Source organism: Choloepus didactylus, assembly GCF_015220235.1.
Source record: "Choloepus didactylus isolate mChoDid1 chromosome 23 unlocalized genomic scaffold, mChoDid1.pri SUPER_23_unloc2, whole genome shotgun sequence".
Classification (NCBI taxonomy): domain Eukaryota; kingdom Metazoa; phylum Chordata; class Mammalia; order Pilosa; family Megalonychidae; genus Choloepus; species Choloepus didactylus.
This window is the reverse complement of record NW_023637596.1, coordinates 788,397-804,014: the sequence shown is the minus strand read 5'-3', so window position 1 is coordinate 804,014 and position 15,618 is coordinate 788,397. Positions and strand designations below refer to the sequence as shown.

Here is a 15,618-nt window from a genome sequence, read left to right as displayed (position 1 = left end):
AAACCATCTTTTTTGTTGTTGTTGTTGCCTCACGTTGCATATTAACTTTGAAAATTCTTGTGCCCATCTAATACTTTTACTTGTCTGAGTTATTGGAAATTTTGCTTGGGTCCCATGAATAATTGATATCTAGCGCCTAAATCTAATTATTTTCCTTGAATATGACAGTGAGTTGATCATTTTGGGTTAATTTTCCAATTACCTGATGAGCCCTTCCAATGAGTATACTCACTTTTATTAGATAGTTATTTTAAATATTATCTCTGATGAATAGTTTTATTTTTCTTTCTTGGGGATGCTAAGAATACAAATGTCATTTTTTCTTGGTCTTTCTTCCACTTGACTAGTCTCCATCAGAGCCTTTCACTCTTTTCATTATAGCATTTTATCTTCCCTTTTGATTTTGTCATTCTTCATGTCCTTTATTAAATTTCCATTTGAGTTCATGCTCCTTTGTAACCCTTGTAATTTAGTCATCATTTATGACCCAATTTTGTCATCGTCTTTTAATTATTTTCTAAGTTCTATTTACTCTCCTTTCTTTTCACTGAATTTTTTTTTTACCAACTTCTACTTTTAGTATTTGAATTTCTAACTCAAGTTTATTTTTCCTGGACTCAAATGCTTCTTGGAGCCTATTATATTCTATTTTTACTATTAATTCACAGTGTTTTTCTTGCTGATTATTTTTGTTCCTGGGTGGGATTTCTATGGTTGATGCATTTAAAATTTTATTTCCTGATTTTTTTGCAATGTATCTGCAGGGTTGTTGACTGCAGCCTGGCTCTTTTTTTTTTCTTTCAAACAATTTGGGATGCTTTATTAGATTCCTAGTTGATGGTGACCTCTTCTGTCAGATAGCAAAATCCAGGACTATTTTGTTGTTCAGTTGAATGGTAATAGATTTGGTGCTATGATAGGGATTGTGAATCCTCCAATTTTGTGATTCTCTCTTGTTTGGTGGTACCCTACATTTTCTTTTTCCTTCTTGGCCCTTTACCACTCAATTGCCATGGAATGCTTCTGCCTTCTTTTTACCTACTTTCTCCCCAAGATGCCATGCATTTCTGACATTGCTCCATTCCATCTTTTTCTTTTCAAAATCATTTTATTATCAAAATGTAATTAATATACAATTAGCTGCACATATTTCATCTGTACGGGTGGTAACTTTTGATGTATTTCTATCACCTTGAATCATCACCAAAGTCATGATAATGAATATATTCATTAACCGAAAAGTTTCCTATGAGTTCTCATTATTCTGTGAGATAAAGTTGACCATTTTAATTATTTTCAAATCCACGATTTGGTGGCATTAACATATTACAGCATTGTGCTACCAAAACAACGATCCAATCCTGGAACATTTTTCATCACCCCAAAAAGAAATCCCTTAGCCATTATGCAGTCACTCTACATTCTTCCATTTCCCCAGTCCTGGGCAACCACTAATCTACTTTCTGTCCCTGTAGCTATGCCTATTCCAGACACGTCCCATACACAGAATCATACATTATGAGGCCTATTTTGTCTGCTTTCCTTCACTGAACATAATGTTTTCCAGGTTCATCCAAATCATAGCATATATTAGTACTTCATTTCTTGTTATGACTGAATAATATTCCATCCTATGAATACACCACATTTTAATCCATTCATCAACTGACAGACATTTGTATTATTTACAGTTAGAACTCTTGTGAATAATAATGATGTGAACATTAGTGTACAAGGTTTGTTTGAATGTATTTTCAATTCTCTTGGGAACACACCTTGGAAGCACCATGTAATATGGTAATTCTATAGACAACTTTTTGAGGAATGGCCAAAATATTTTCCACAGGGGTTATACTGTTTTTCATTCCCATCAGCAATTTATGATGGGTTCTAATTTTCCACATCCTTGCCAACACTTGTTATACTCTTTTTTGTTTTTAATATTTTTATTACTATAGCCCTATGAGCATGTACGAAGTAGAATGTCACTGTGATTTTGATGTGCATTTCCTAATGATTAGTTATCTCAAGCATCTTTTCATATCCTCATTGGTCACTTGTGTCTCCTTCTTGTAGAAATGTATATTAAAGTATTTGTCCACTTCTAATTGAGTTGTTACATTTTTCATATTTTTTGCTAGTATTCTTATACATTTTAATTTTTTTTTAATTCAGACTGATCTGCTCTATTCTTTCCAATCCCAATCCGTGATACATCTGAAGTCCTAACTTTTTTCAAACATCTGGACAATTTCCTTCCCTTAAAAGTCAACTCTGGCTGCCTTTTAAGACAGTGTTTCATTTGTATTTATTTAACTAGGGAGCTTGAAATACTTTTTCACATATATATTTTGGCCATTGGTATTTCTTCTTTTTGAATTGCCTAATTAAGAACTCTGACTTCATTTGTCTTTCTTTCATTACAAAAAATTTCAGCTATATAGCAAAATTGAAAGAACTTTACAGTGAATACCCACATACCCACCACCTAGATTGTGCCATTAACATATTATTATACTTTTGCCTGCTTTTATATTGGAGTTTTGCTTTTCATTGGTTAAGGCTCTTTATACATTAACATGATTAACCTTTTATTTATCATATGTACTAGCAGATTCTTCTCTTTTTTCTTCTAATTTTTTAAAATGAAATTTTACTGAGATACATTCACATATCACAGAATGCATCCAAAGTACACAATCAATTGCTTAAAGAATCTTCACTAGTTGTGCATTCATCACCACGATCAATTTTAGAACACTTTCATTACTCCACAAAAAAATAAAAAGAAAACCCAAAACATTCCATATCCATTATCCTCCCCTATTATTGACCCCAAGTATTGGTGTTTTACATATATTACTACTGATAAAAGAATATTAAGATTTTATTACTGTTAACTATAGTCCCTTGTTTGCAATAGGTACATTTTCCCCACAAATCTCTCTATAATTAATAGTCATACATTTGCCCTAGTTCATTAAAGAACTTCTTTATTTTTGTAGAGTTAATTACAATCATCGTTCACCACAAGATACACTGTATTTTACATTCCCATGTTTTAAATTCCAGCTCTCCTTCTGGTGACATACATGAGTCTAAACTTTCCCTCACAACATTCACCCACATCTCAGGACTGTTAGTTATAGTCATCCTAACCTGCTACGGTCACCTCTATCCATTTCCAAATGTGTAAATTAAATCTAAATATTCTGCACATATTAAGCAAACACTCCTCATTCTCTAGCCACATTCTCTACCTTGTTAACTTCTATTCTAGCTTTTATGTCTATGAGTTTACATAATAAAATTAGCTCACATTAGTGAGATCATACAATATTTGTCCTTTGGTGTCTGACATTTCATTTAACATAATGTCCTCAAGTTGCATCCATGTTGCGACATGCTTCAGGAGTGATCCTTCTAAATGCTGAATAATATCCCATCATATATTTCTACCAAATTCTCTTCATCCATTCATCTGTGGATGGTCACTTGGGTTGTTTCCATCATTTGGCAATTGTGAATAATGCCGCTATGAACATCAGTGTGCGAATGTCGGTTCTCATTTCTCCTTTCAGATCTTCTGTGTATATATGCAGTTTGTGATTGCCTGATCACATGTCAACTCTATACTTGGGTTTCTGATGAACCGCCATACTGTCCTCCATAGTGGCTGTACTATTTTACATTCCCACCAGCAGTGAATAAGTGTTCCTCACCTCTTCAATACTTGTAGTTTCCTGTTTGTTTAATAGGGGTCTTTCTAGTAGGTATGAAATGATATCTGATGGTGGTTTTGATTTGCATATACCAAAGAGCTAGTGAAGCTGAGCATCTTTTCTTGTGCTTTTTAGTCATTTGTATTTCCTCTTTGGGAAAACATCTATTCATTTCTTTAGTCCATTTTTTTTTTTTAAATTCAGTTGCTTGTCTTTTTATTGTTGAGTTGTAGGATTGCTTGATATATTCTGGATATAAAACCTTTACTAAATGTTTGGTTTCTAAATATTCCCTTCCATTGAGTCAGCTGCCATTTCACACTTTTGACCAAGTCTTCTAAAGAACAAAAGTATTCAATTGTGGGAGGTCCCATTTATCTACTTTTCCTTTTGTTGCCTGTCCTTTCAGTGTCAGCCTATCGCTAGATATTGAAGATGTTTCCCTACATTACCTTCTAGATTTACTGTACCAGTTCTTATATTTAGATCTTTGATGCATTTTGAGTGAATTTTTGTATAGGGTGTGAGATATGGGTCCTTTTCATATTTTGGGTATGGATATTCAGTTCACCCAGTACCACCTATTGAAGATACTATTCTGTCCCAGTTAAGTTGACTTGGGAACACTGCAAAAAATCAATTTACCATAAACCTGAGGGTCAATTTCTGACCTCTCAATTTGGTTGCATTGATCTATATGTCTATCTTTATGCCAATGCCATGCTGTGTTAACCAATGGACTTTATAATATGTCCTAAAGGTGGAAGTGTAAGTCCTTTGACTTAAATCTCCTTTTCCAGATTTTTTTTTGGCTTTTTGAGGTCTCTAACCCTTCCAAATAAAAGTGACATTTAGCCTTTCCTCTTCTGTAAAGTTGTCTGTTGGAATTTTGTTTGATATTGCATTGAATCTGTAGATCAGTTTGGGTAGAACTGACATCTTAATGACATTTAGCCTTCCAATCCATGATTTTGGAATGTCTTTATGTTTATTTAGGTCTTTGATTTCTCTCAGCATACATTACTGGGTAAGTTTATTCCCCAATATTTAATTCTTTTAGTAGCTATTGTAAATGGAATTTTTTTCTTGATTGACTTCTTTAATACCTCATTACTTGTGTATGGAAACACCAGTGATCTTTGCCTGTTGATGTTGTACCTGCCACTTTGCAGTACTGCTTTATTAGCTAAAGTAGCTGTGTGGAGTTTTTTTTTTTGTTTGTTTGTTTGTTTTTTTTTAAGAATTTCTAAGTCCAGTATCAAGTCATCTGCAAATATTGAAAGTCTTACTTCTTCCTTTCCGACTTGGATGCCTTTTATTTTATTTTATTTTATTTTAATTTTTGCCTAATTGCTCTAGCTAGAATTTCTAGTACAATGTCAAATAACAGTGGTGACTGTTGGCATCCTTGTCTTGTTCCCAGTCATAAGAGAAAGTTTTCATTCTATCACCATTGAGTATGATGTTAGATGTGGGATTTTCCTATATGCCCTTTCTCATGTTGATGAAGTTTCCTTTGATTCCTACCTTTTTAAGTGTTTTTATCAAGAAAATATGCTGGATTTTCTCAAATGCCTTTTCAGTGTCAATCAAGATGACCATGTGGTTTTCCCCCCTCTCAATTTTTAATGTAGTATGTTACATTAATTGATTTTTATGTTTTGAATCACCTTTTCATACCTGGAAGAAAACCAACATGGTTGTGGTGTACAACTCTTTGAATGTGCTGTTGGATTAGATTTGCAAGTATTTTGTTTTGGATTTTGGCCTCTATATTCATTAGAAAGGTTGGTCTGTAGTTTTCTTTTCTTATAGTACTTTTATCAGGCTTTGTTTTTAAGATGATGTTGCCCACGTAAAATGACTTAGGTAGTGTTCCCTCTTCTTCAATTTTTTGGAAGAGTTTTGAGCAGGAATGGTACTAATTCTTGTTGGAATGCTTTCTAACTTTCGCCTAAAAAGCCATGTGTTCCTGGGCTTTTCTGTCCTGAGAGGTTTTACTGATTCAATCTTTTTACTTGTAATTGGTTTGTTGAGAGCTTCTATTTCTTCTAGAGTAACTGTAGTTTGCTTGTGTGTTTCCGGAAATTGACCATTTCATCTAAGTTGTCTAGTTTGTTAGCATATCGTTATAAATAGTATCCTCTCATTATCTCCTTTATTTCTGGATCAGTAGTTATGCTCCCCTCCCATTTCTGATTTTATTTATTTGCATCCTCTCCTTTTTTCCTTTGTCGGTCTAGCTAAGGGTTTGTCCATTTTATTGATCTTCTCAATAAACCAACTTTTGGTTCTATCAATTCTCTCAAATGTTTTTTATTCTCTGTCTCATTTATTTCCATTCTAATTGTTGTTACTTCTTTCCTTGCACTTGCTTTGGGATTAGTTTGCTGTTCTTTCACTAGATTCTCCAGTTGTTCAGTCTGTTGGTTTTACCTCTTTCTTGCTTTTTAATGGAGGTGTTTAGGGTAATAAATTGCCCTCACAGCACTGTCTTTGGTGCATACCATAAGTTTTGATCTGTTGTGTTCCCGTTTTCACTTCTTTTGAGATATGTACTGATTTCTCTTACAATTTGTTCCTTGACCCACTAATTATTTATGAGCGTGTTGTTTTCCCTCTATATATTTGTGAAATTAATGCTTCTCTGGTTTTTCTTGGTTTCCAGCTTCATTCCCTTATGATCAGAGAAATTCCTGTGTACAATTTCAATCTTTTCAAATTCATTGACGCCTGTTTCATGCCCCAGCGTATGGTCTATACTGGAGAATGTTCCATAAGCACTTGAGAAGAATGTTTGTCAGCTTTTTGGGGGTGCAATGTTCTATATATCTGTTAGGTCTCGTTTATTGATCAGATTAATTAGGTTGTCTGTTTACTTATTGATCCTCTGTTTAGATGTTCTATTGATTGAAGTGAGTTGTGTACTGAAGTCTCCCACTATTCTTGTAGTGACGTCTACTACTTCTTTCAGCTTTGCCAGTGTTTACTTCATATACTTTGGGGTACCTTATTCCTTGCATAAATACTTACTATTGTTATTTATTCTTGGTGCATTGCCTCTTTTATTAATACATATTGTCCTTCTTTGTCTGTTATGTCCTTTTTGCATTTAAAGTCTACTTTGTCTGACATTACTATAGCTACCCCAGCTTTATTTTGTTTACTGCTTGCATGGAATATCCTTTTCCATCCTTTCACTTTCAAGTTATCTGTATCTTTGGGTCTAAGATGAGTCTCTTGCAAATATCATATAGATGGATCATATTGTTTTATCCATTCTGCCAATCTGTGTCTTTTAATTTGGTAGTTTAATCCATTAACATTCAATGTTATTACTGTAAAGGCGTTAATTTTAAATTTCCTCTTCAGAGAAATGTCTTTTCATACCTATCTCCCTTTTTATAATTGGGCTGTTTGTCGTATTGTCACTGAGTTGTAGGTTATTTTTATATATGCAAGGTATCAGTTTCTTATGATTTCCAAATATTTTCTCACACTGCATTGGCTGCCTCTTCACCTTTCTGACAAATTCCTTTGAGGTACAGAAGCTTTTGATTTTGAAGTGTTCCCATTTATCTATTTTTTTTTTTTCATTGCTTGTGTTTTGGATGTAGCATCTAAGAAGTGGCCTCTTAATACTAGATATTGAAGATGTTTCCCTACATTATCTTCTAGGAGTTTTATGGTACTGTCTCTTATATTGAGGTCTTTGATCAACTGTGAGTTAATTTTTGTATGGGGTGTGAGGTAGGGTCCTCTTTTGTTTTTTGTTATGGCTATCCAATTAACCCAGCCCCATTTGTTGAAGAGACTCTTCTGTCCCACTTCAGTGAATTTGGGGGCCTAATCAAGAATTAGTTAACTGTATATGTGGAGAGTATATTACTGAAATCTCAATTCAATTCCATTCATCAATATATGTCTACCGTTATGCCAATAGCATGTTGTTTTCATCACTTTAGCTTTATACTAGGCTTCAAAGTCTGGAGGTGTAAGTCCTCCCACTTCGTTCTTCTTTTTAAGGATGTCTTTGGCAATTCAAGGCCATTGTACCTTCCAAATAAATTTGGTAACTAGCTTTTCCAAGTCTGCAATGTAGGTTGTTGGGATCTGATTGGAATTATGTTTAATCTCTAGATTAGTTTGGGTAGAACTGACATCATAACAATGTTTAGTCTTTCTATCCGTGAACATGGCATATTTTTCCACCTATTTAGGTCCTTTTTTATTTCTTTTAGTAAAATGTAATTTTCTGTGTACAAGTCTTTTACGTCCTGGGTTAAGTTTATTATTAGGTCCTTGATATTTTTAATTGCTCTTGTAAATGGATTTTTTTTTATTGCTTCTTGAGCTAGGACATTACTAGTGTATAGGAACATTACTGACTTATGTGCATTTATCTTATATCTGGCCACTGCTGAATTTGATTATTAGCTCAAGGAGCTTTGTGGTCAAATTCTCAGGATTTTTCAAGTATAAGATAGTATCATCTGCAAATAATGACAGTTTTACTTCTTCCTTTCCAATTTGGATACCTTTTATATATTTGCCTTGGTGAATTGCTCTGGCTAGAACTTCTAGCATAATGTTGAATAACAGAGGTGACACTGGGCATCCTTATCTCATTCCCGATCTTAGGGTGAAGGCTTTCAGCCTCTCACCATTGAGTACTAAGCTGGTTGTGGGATTTTCATATATGCTCTTTATCAATATTGAGGAAGTTTCCTTCAACTCCTACCTTTTGAAGTATTTTTATCGATAAGAGATGTTGAATTTTGTCAAATGCTTTTTTAGCATCTATTGAGATGATCATTTGAATTTTTCCTTTTGATTTGTGAATATGCTGAATTACATTAATTGATTTTCTTATGTTGAACTACCCTTCCATGCCAGGAATGAACCCCACTTGGTCGTGGTGTATAATTCTTTTAATGGTGCCTTTGAATTTGATTTGTAAATACTTAGTTTAGGTTTTTTGCATCTATATTCATTAGGGAGATTGGCATATCATTTTCCTTTTTAATAGTGTCCTAATCTGGTTTTGGTATAAGAGTGATATTAGCTTCATAAAATGAGTTAGGTAGTGTTCCTGTCCCCTTTTCTTCAATTCTTTGAAAGAGTTTGAGCAGGAATGGTGTCAATTTTTTTTTGGAAAGTTTGGTAAAATTCCCTTTTGAAGCCATCTATTCCTGGGTTTTTATTTGTAGGTAGATTTTTGATGACTGATTGGATCTCCTTGCTTGTGATTGGTTTTTTTTTTCCCCTCTCTCTTTTTGTCCTTTAATTTACCCTTATTAATAACTCTTCAGTTCTGTGCTCTTCTCAAGACCTCTCTCTCCTTTCTGTTTTTCTCAGGTGCTAGAGATCCCTTTAGTATTTCTTGCAGGGTAGGTCTCTTATTAACAAACTCCCTCAGCATTTGTTTGTCTATGAAAATTTAAAACTCCTTCAATTTTGAAGGAGAGCTTTGCTGAAAAACAAATTCTTGGTTGGCAGTTTTTCTCTTTCAGAATCTAAAACATGTCATACCACTGTCTTCTTGCCTCCATGGTGCCCACTGAGTATTCAGTACTTAATCTAATGTAGTTTCCCTTGTATGTGGTGAATCAGTTCTCTCTTGCTGCTTTCAGAAGTTTCTCCTTCTCTTCATCATTTGACAATCCAATCAGTATATGTCTTGGAGTAGGTTTATTTTGATCTATTCAATGTGGAGTTCATTGGCAGCTTTGATTTGAGTATTTTTCATTTAGTACGTTTGGGAAGTTTCCCTCAACTATGTCTTGAAACACTCTTCCTAGCCCTTTATCCTTCTCTTCTCCTTCTGGGACACCAAGGATTCTTATATTTGTTTGCATCATTTTGTCCTGAGATCCATTTCAAATTTCTTGATATTTTTCCCAATTGTTCTTTTGTGTGCTCGCATTCAGTCACCCTGTCCTGAAGTTTACTTATCCTTTCTTCTGCCTCTTCAAATCTGCTATTGTGTGTCTCTAGTATATTTTAAAATTTGAGCCACAGTATCTTCTATTTCCACAAGGTGTGCTATTTTTTATTCACTCCTTCAAATTCTTCTTTATGCTTTTCTTAAGTCTTCTTGATTTCCTTTGTATCTTTAGCCATCTGACTGAAGTTGGTTTGCAGATTTGTTTGTATTTCTTTACTTAATTGATACAAATTTTATGTCTCTTCTGGCTTTTTAATTTGTTCATTTGGCTTGACCATATCTTCTAGATCCTTCAAGTGCTTTGTAATTTTCTTCTGGGTTTGGGACATTTGCTTCTCTTCATAGGGTTATTTGGGGAAGTGCATTTATATATAATTTGGTAAAGCTATAGCTTGCTGCAATGCACTTTCCCAATTCTGCCAACAGATGGCAATCTTGAGGCACAACATGCAGAAGGCAGATTCCATATCCTACCAGCATGTAGTGCTCCTGAGGTATAGCTTACTGGAGTGCAGTCTCCCTTACCTACCAGCAGGTGGCACTCTGAAGTAGGCCTTCCCTGAATTTCTCCTTCCTGGTGAGCAGAGTCCAAGCTGGGTGGGGAAGAAATCAGCGCACCCATTCTTTGTGTGCACTGGGGATTGTCTGTCCTGGGTCTGTGATGCAGGCCCTGAGCAGGTGGGCAGAGAGTCTGCTAAGGGCACCCACAGATGGAACATGGGCCATGTGTGCCTGCTTCCTGCCCACTGTGTGACCGTGAGTCTTTGGGCTGTGAGAGGGACTTCTGATCACCAGGATGGCACTTTCCCTTCTCCGCTTCATGACAGTTGCACACCAACCCCCCACCCCTGATTTTAGTGAGGGAGAGCAAATGCCACCTGCCAAGTTCCCTCATGGGAGCTCCCCACTGTCCATCCATGGAGGATCACCCTCACCCCCAGTCCCCTCCTGCAAACTCTCAAGGTATGTGCATGTGAGTGGAGAGCCGCTGCCCACTCCCTTGCCCAGTGGCAGTTTTGCTGCTGCTGGGCAGGAGGCCCCTGATAGGACACACTCACCATGTCCCTCCTGCCACCGTCTCTTCCCTGTTTTTTATCGGTGTCCCCTCAATGTACTCTGGAGGACCCTCTATGGCCAGTCACACTGCAAGACACTACTCCCTACTGATCTCTGGCCCCTTTCTAGATACTTTCATGCAGGAGAAGCCCTTTCTGCCTCTCCTCCTCCACTCTCTTCCCAGAAATACCAGTCTTTTTCATGCCTTATGAATTTTGCTGCTATGTGGTCATCTGATTATAGTCATGGGTCTATTCTGAGGGTTTGTTTGTCTCTCTTGTCAAGAATTTAGTTGTTGCCTAGATTTGGATTAGGGCAGTCCTTTCACAGTGGGATCATCAGTATTTTCCAGCTAAAACAGAACCGAGTACCCATGCAGGGGAGGTAGGCCAGTTCCGATAGGCCTGTGATAGGGTTTTGGAGAGGCTATGACAAGGCCTGATTTTTCCCCCTGCACTTTCCAGCATACCCAGCAGAAAGTGCTCCTCAGTTACTTATTCATCCTCAATAGGCATTTAAACCATGGAGCCAGCAGCATCTGAACATGAGGGACTGAAGCTGCAGTGTTCTGTGCTTTCACTTCATCGGCTAATATCAGACTTTGTGTTGGGCTGTGTCCCTCTGTACTTAAGTTGAAAGTCTCCTACAGCTGTCATAGTCTGCAGCGAAGCCTCAGGCAAGGATTGGGCGTCCCACTGCTGCTTCCATCAAACATGGAGGCTGGACACCAGGATCCATGGCCAGAGATACAGGTCTGCACACATTTTCTCAATTCCCTCATTCCACACTGACCTGGGCCTTGAAATGTCCTTCCCTGACTCCTGGGTCCCCAAACATTTGATTTTGACACTTTCTGCCTGGCTGCTTGCCGATTTCTGTTCCCTTCCAAATACTCCATTTTGGAGGCACCTCCTATGTATCCTTGTGTATGCCGAATGCCCCAGTGGCCTGAGACCTGCCATGGGTCCCTGTGGACTTGGTCTGTGTGCCTGGATAGAGGTGGGGATCTGTCCCACTCCTATAAGAGTTTTCATAGTCTGTGGCCCTGGTGGGAGGTGAGTTGGACCCTCTGTCTCTGGGCAATTCCCAAGCTCTATGAGAAAGAGTGAAGGGGAGAGAAGAGGACTGGCTGGTTTGGGACAGAAGTTTCCTACCTGATATTTTCCTCTTTCTTTGATTCAGCATTTGTGGTATCCTTCTGCAGTCATTCCCATCCTACACAGTACTGGGCAAGTGACATTTGTCCCTTTATTCACTGAATCTCTGGGGAGAAGTTTTCAGTAGATATCCTACATTGCTGTGTTGATGACACAAGTCAAGTTGTTAGTTTTTGGTTAATGTGTTGTAGGAATTCTTTATATATTCTGTTTAATATACTATTAACAGATTTAAAACCTTTTCTGCAATCCTGGGGTATATCATTTCACTTTCTTGATCATGTCCTTTGATGTACAAAGTTTGTTTTTTAATTTGGTGTCCAATATTTCTATTTTTTTCATGCTTTTGTGTATTTGGTGTCATAGATAAGAAGCACTTTTCTAATCAAGACAAAATGTTCACCTGTGTTTCATTCCAGAAAAGTGTAATGTTAGCACTTGTATTATGTATTTGATACATTTAGACAACTTTCTGTCTAAATTTGGGGTAAAGGTAAAGCCAATTTTTTGTATATGGATATTCAGTAGTCCCTGCATGATTTGTTGAAAACATTATTCTTTCCTCCACTGAATGGTTTTGGCACCATTTTCAAAAGTCAACTGGCCATAGATGAATGAATTAATTTATGAACTCTCAAATCTATTCTGAAGATCTAAATGTCAATCTAATGTCAGTACCACAGTGTTTTCATTGCTGTAGCTTTGGAGTAAATTTTAATATGGGGAAGTAGGAGTTTTCTTTGTTTTCTTCTGCAAGATTGTTTTGGCAATCTGGGATTACTTTCAATTGTATACGAATTATACAATCAACTTCCCATTTCTGCAGAAAAGGTTATGGGATTTTAGACAGGGATTGCATTGTATGGTGGTTTGGTTCTGTACGTACCCATCCCATCCATGCCTCCAAAATTCAGCTTAGTATCATAAAGCAGAAATGGTCATCCCTATGGGGCCCTGCCAGATTCCTCCAGAGGAAAGTAAAATGACTATTTTTTCCCACTAATTTGTAATAGAAGAAAGGAAGTTTTTTTTTTCATCATCACACAAAAGTTGAAGTTTTAATACACTGATACATTGCCAATATTGTCAGTTGGCATAGCCAATCTGGCAACTGGCCAGTGAGAGAAACAAAATAAAGATAGAGATCAAAGAGAACCAAAGAGAAAAACTAGGTGAAAGAGAAAAAACAACTTTCAGAATAAACTGATCAAGAAAATCAGAAGCCTAAGACAGCAAAAATCACAAGCCACACCAGGAAACATAAGGATATGGCCCAGTCAAAGGAGTAAACTAACACCTCAATGGAGATTCAGGAAATGAAGGGTTTTGGCTAGTAATATCAAGAAGAATAAAACACATGTATGAAAGTGAACAGGAACAAAAAATGTACATTAAAATCCGCGGTTCCTTCCTTCCCTGCCTGCAGCTATCCCGGTATGCCTCTGGAAGTAACAACCGTTGTATTTCTGCATATTCATCCAGATATATTAATTGACAATTCCTCCAGGAGCAACACAGTGCCAGACATTTTTCTAAGGACTCATCTATATTCAATCATTAATTCTTCACTAAATGTGGCCACTTAGGTGGTAGGAGAAAGGGAAGTCCTCATGTTCATCCAAATGTTCTCCAAAAATGGGAAGCCTGAAAGACTTCCTTTCAAAGGCTACTTCTTCAAAAGGATGGCTTCATTTGTCTTACATATTTCCTAATCATTTTCTATTTTCTTTTCCAATTTGATGTAAGTGTGTGAACACGATTTCTAGTTTTGTCATATTTTTCAGAAAGGCATATATAAGTTTTTGACAATCTGTGGACCTTTGAGATTCTAAGGCAATATGGTATTACCAGTTCTCTTCCACAGATGTTCAACCACCTCTCTCAGTTGGGTGAATCACTGGAGAAAATATGACAACATTTCTGTATTAATGCAGTTTTTATACCCCATGAGTGACCTTTTCAATTTACCAGTTCTAGGAATCTGAGATGAAAGAGCAATGATGATCATTTGTAGAATAGCATTTTAAACCATGAAAGGTATCTACTTTGTTTTACACATGGCAGCTTTCTCCTCTTCATTCTAAAATTTTTCATTTTCAATGTATTAGGGGGCAGATCATATCACTTCGTATAGGTAGTTTTCATGGATCCTAAAAATGAGTTTGATTCAGTGTCAATATATGAGTCAAGACACATAATTAATCCTACATTTCTTCATTATATATTTTCATCCAAATGTTCATCCACAACAGGAATGCACCAGTGAAATATAGTGAATTTTTTCTTAATTACATGGTGAAAAGTCAGCCTTTCACATGCACAGTCATAGAGTGAATTCACAGTTTGAGAGAAAGCTAAGTATATAGACTTAGTTGGAGAAAGAGGAAAGCTAGGAAGTATACAGATATGATGAGAGGATATTTATAATTTGATAAGTCAATTCATATATAGAGAAATAACTTCTTTTAAACTGAATTTATATTGATGGTGTTTTTATCTAATCCAGAACAAATTTTAAATTGTTTCTTCTACAAATGTTTGGCTACTTGGGAATGGTAGTAATGGGTAAAGGGTGGTTTTCAAAAAAAGGATGAAACCTGTTTTAAGCATGGCAGCTTTCTTCCTCTTACTCTGCAATTCCACTATTGACTATATTAGGAGGGAGAGCAAGTCATTTTCTCCCATATAACTTATTTTCAAAAACAGAAAATAATAATATGTAGATCCAGGATTCAGTTTTTAAAATAAAACATTTACTCATAACTGACACGTGTCCATGTGTAAACACATATGTCTAGATGGTGGCAGTTGAACCTTGCCATGTGGAGAGCGCATGCACTCTGAAAATTCTATGATGACCCGTCGCCGTAGTATCTGATGATGCACATATGGCTCACGGTTCTAACTGTCACTCTGTGCACAGAGAGATTTGAAGTTGGTAGCAGGTTGAGAAGCTCTCAGCTTCAGTCCATAGAAATGGGAAATCTCAATTGCTGCTCAAAAGGTATGCTCATATTGACCTGAACAATCAATTCAATCTGCCCAAGTAGGCTAAGTTAACACTGTTCAAATTATTTCTCATCTTTTCTTTTTCAGTTTATCCTCTCTGATTTGTAACACAGTTTTAGTTGTGTTTTATATTTTGTTCTACTCACTACTTAATTAATCCTTAGCTTTTTTCCTACCAAGCAGGCTGGTTTTAAAATTAAACTCCATTTAGAAAAATTTAGTTTTTCTTAGGATGTCTTGTGCCCCGCACTACCCTCCCCATTAGGCATTCACTAGGGAAAATAAGGTGATGACAATTTTAATGCTGTTTTGAACTTTAAAGGACATAATAAATTATTAATTTCAGAAATATGTAGTGAATTGGTATTGACAGAGATAAGTAGGGAGGCATTTCAAACAATCTAGTGTTCCTACATTTCTTTTTGTCATACCTTCCTGCTGTTTTTCATCTTGAAATGTGTATTTAGTCAGTATATTTGGGGGCCAGTTTCCCAAATCATCTTAAGAACAATAACATCTTAAAGTCAAAGTATAAACCAAAACACACATGTCCTTATACATGATGGTTACCCAAATTCCCATTTTACAGATAAAAGTATATATACTTTCACCTAATGGGGAAAATAAAATTTTTCCTCAATTATTCAATGAGAAGCCTGTCTTTCAACAGGTAGCCAGAGACAGAAAAATAGGTGAATGAACTTACAGGGACAGAGAGATAACCAAG

The 15,618-nt window shown here is 36.2% G+C and overlaps 1 protein-coding gene across 1 annotated transcript in view; it reads left to right on the top strand.

The window, feature by feature from the left end:
* The window catches only part of LOC119525009 (small G protein signaling modulator 1-like), a 135,370-nt gene that overhangs the window by 93,814 nt on the left and 25,938 nt on the right, over window positions 1-15,618 (top strand).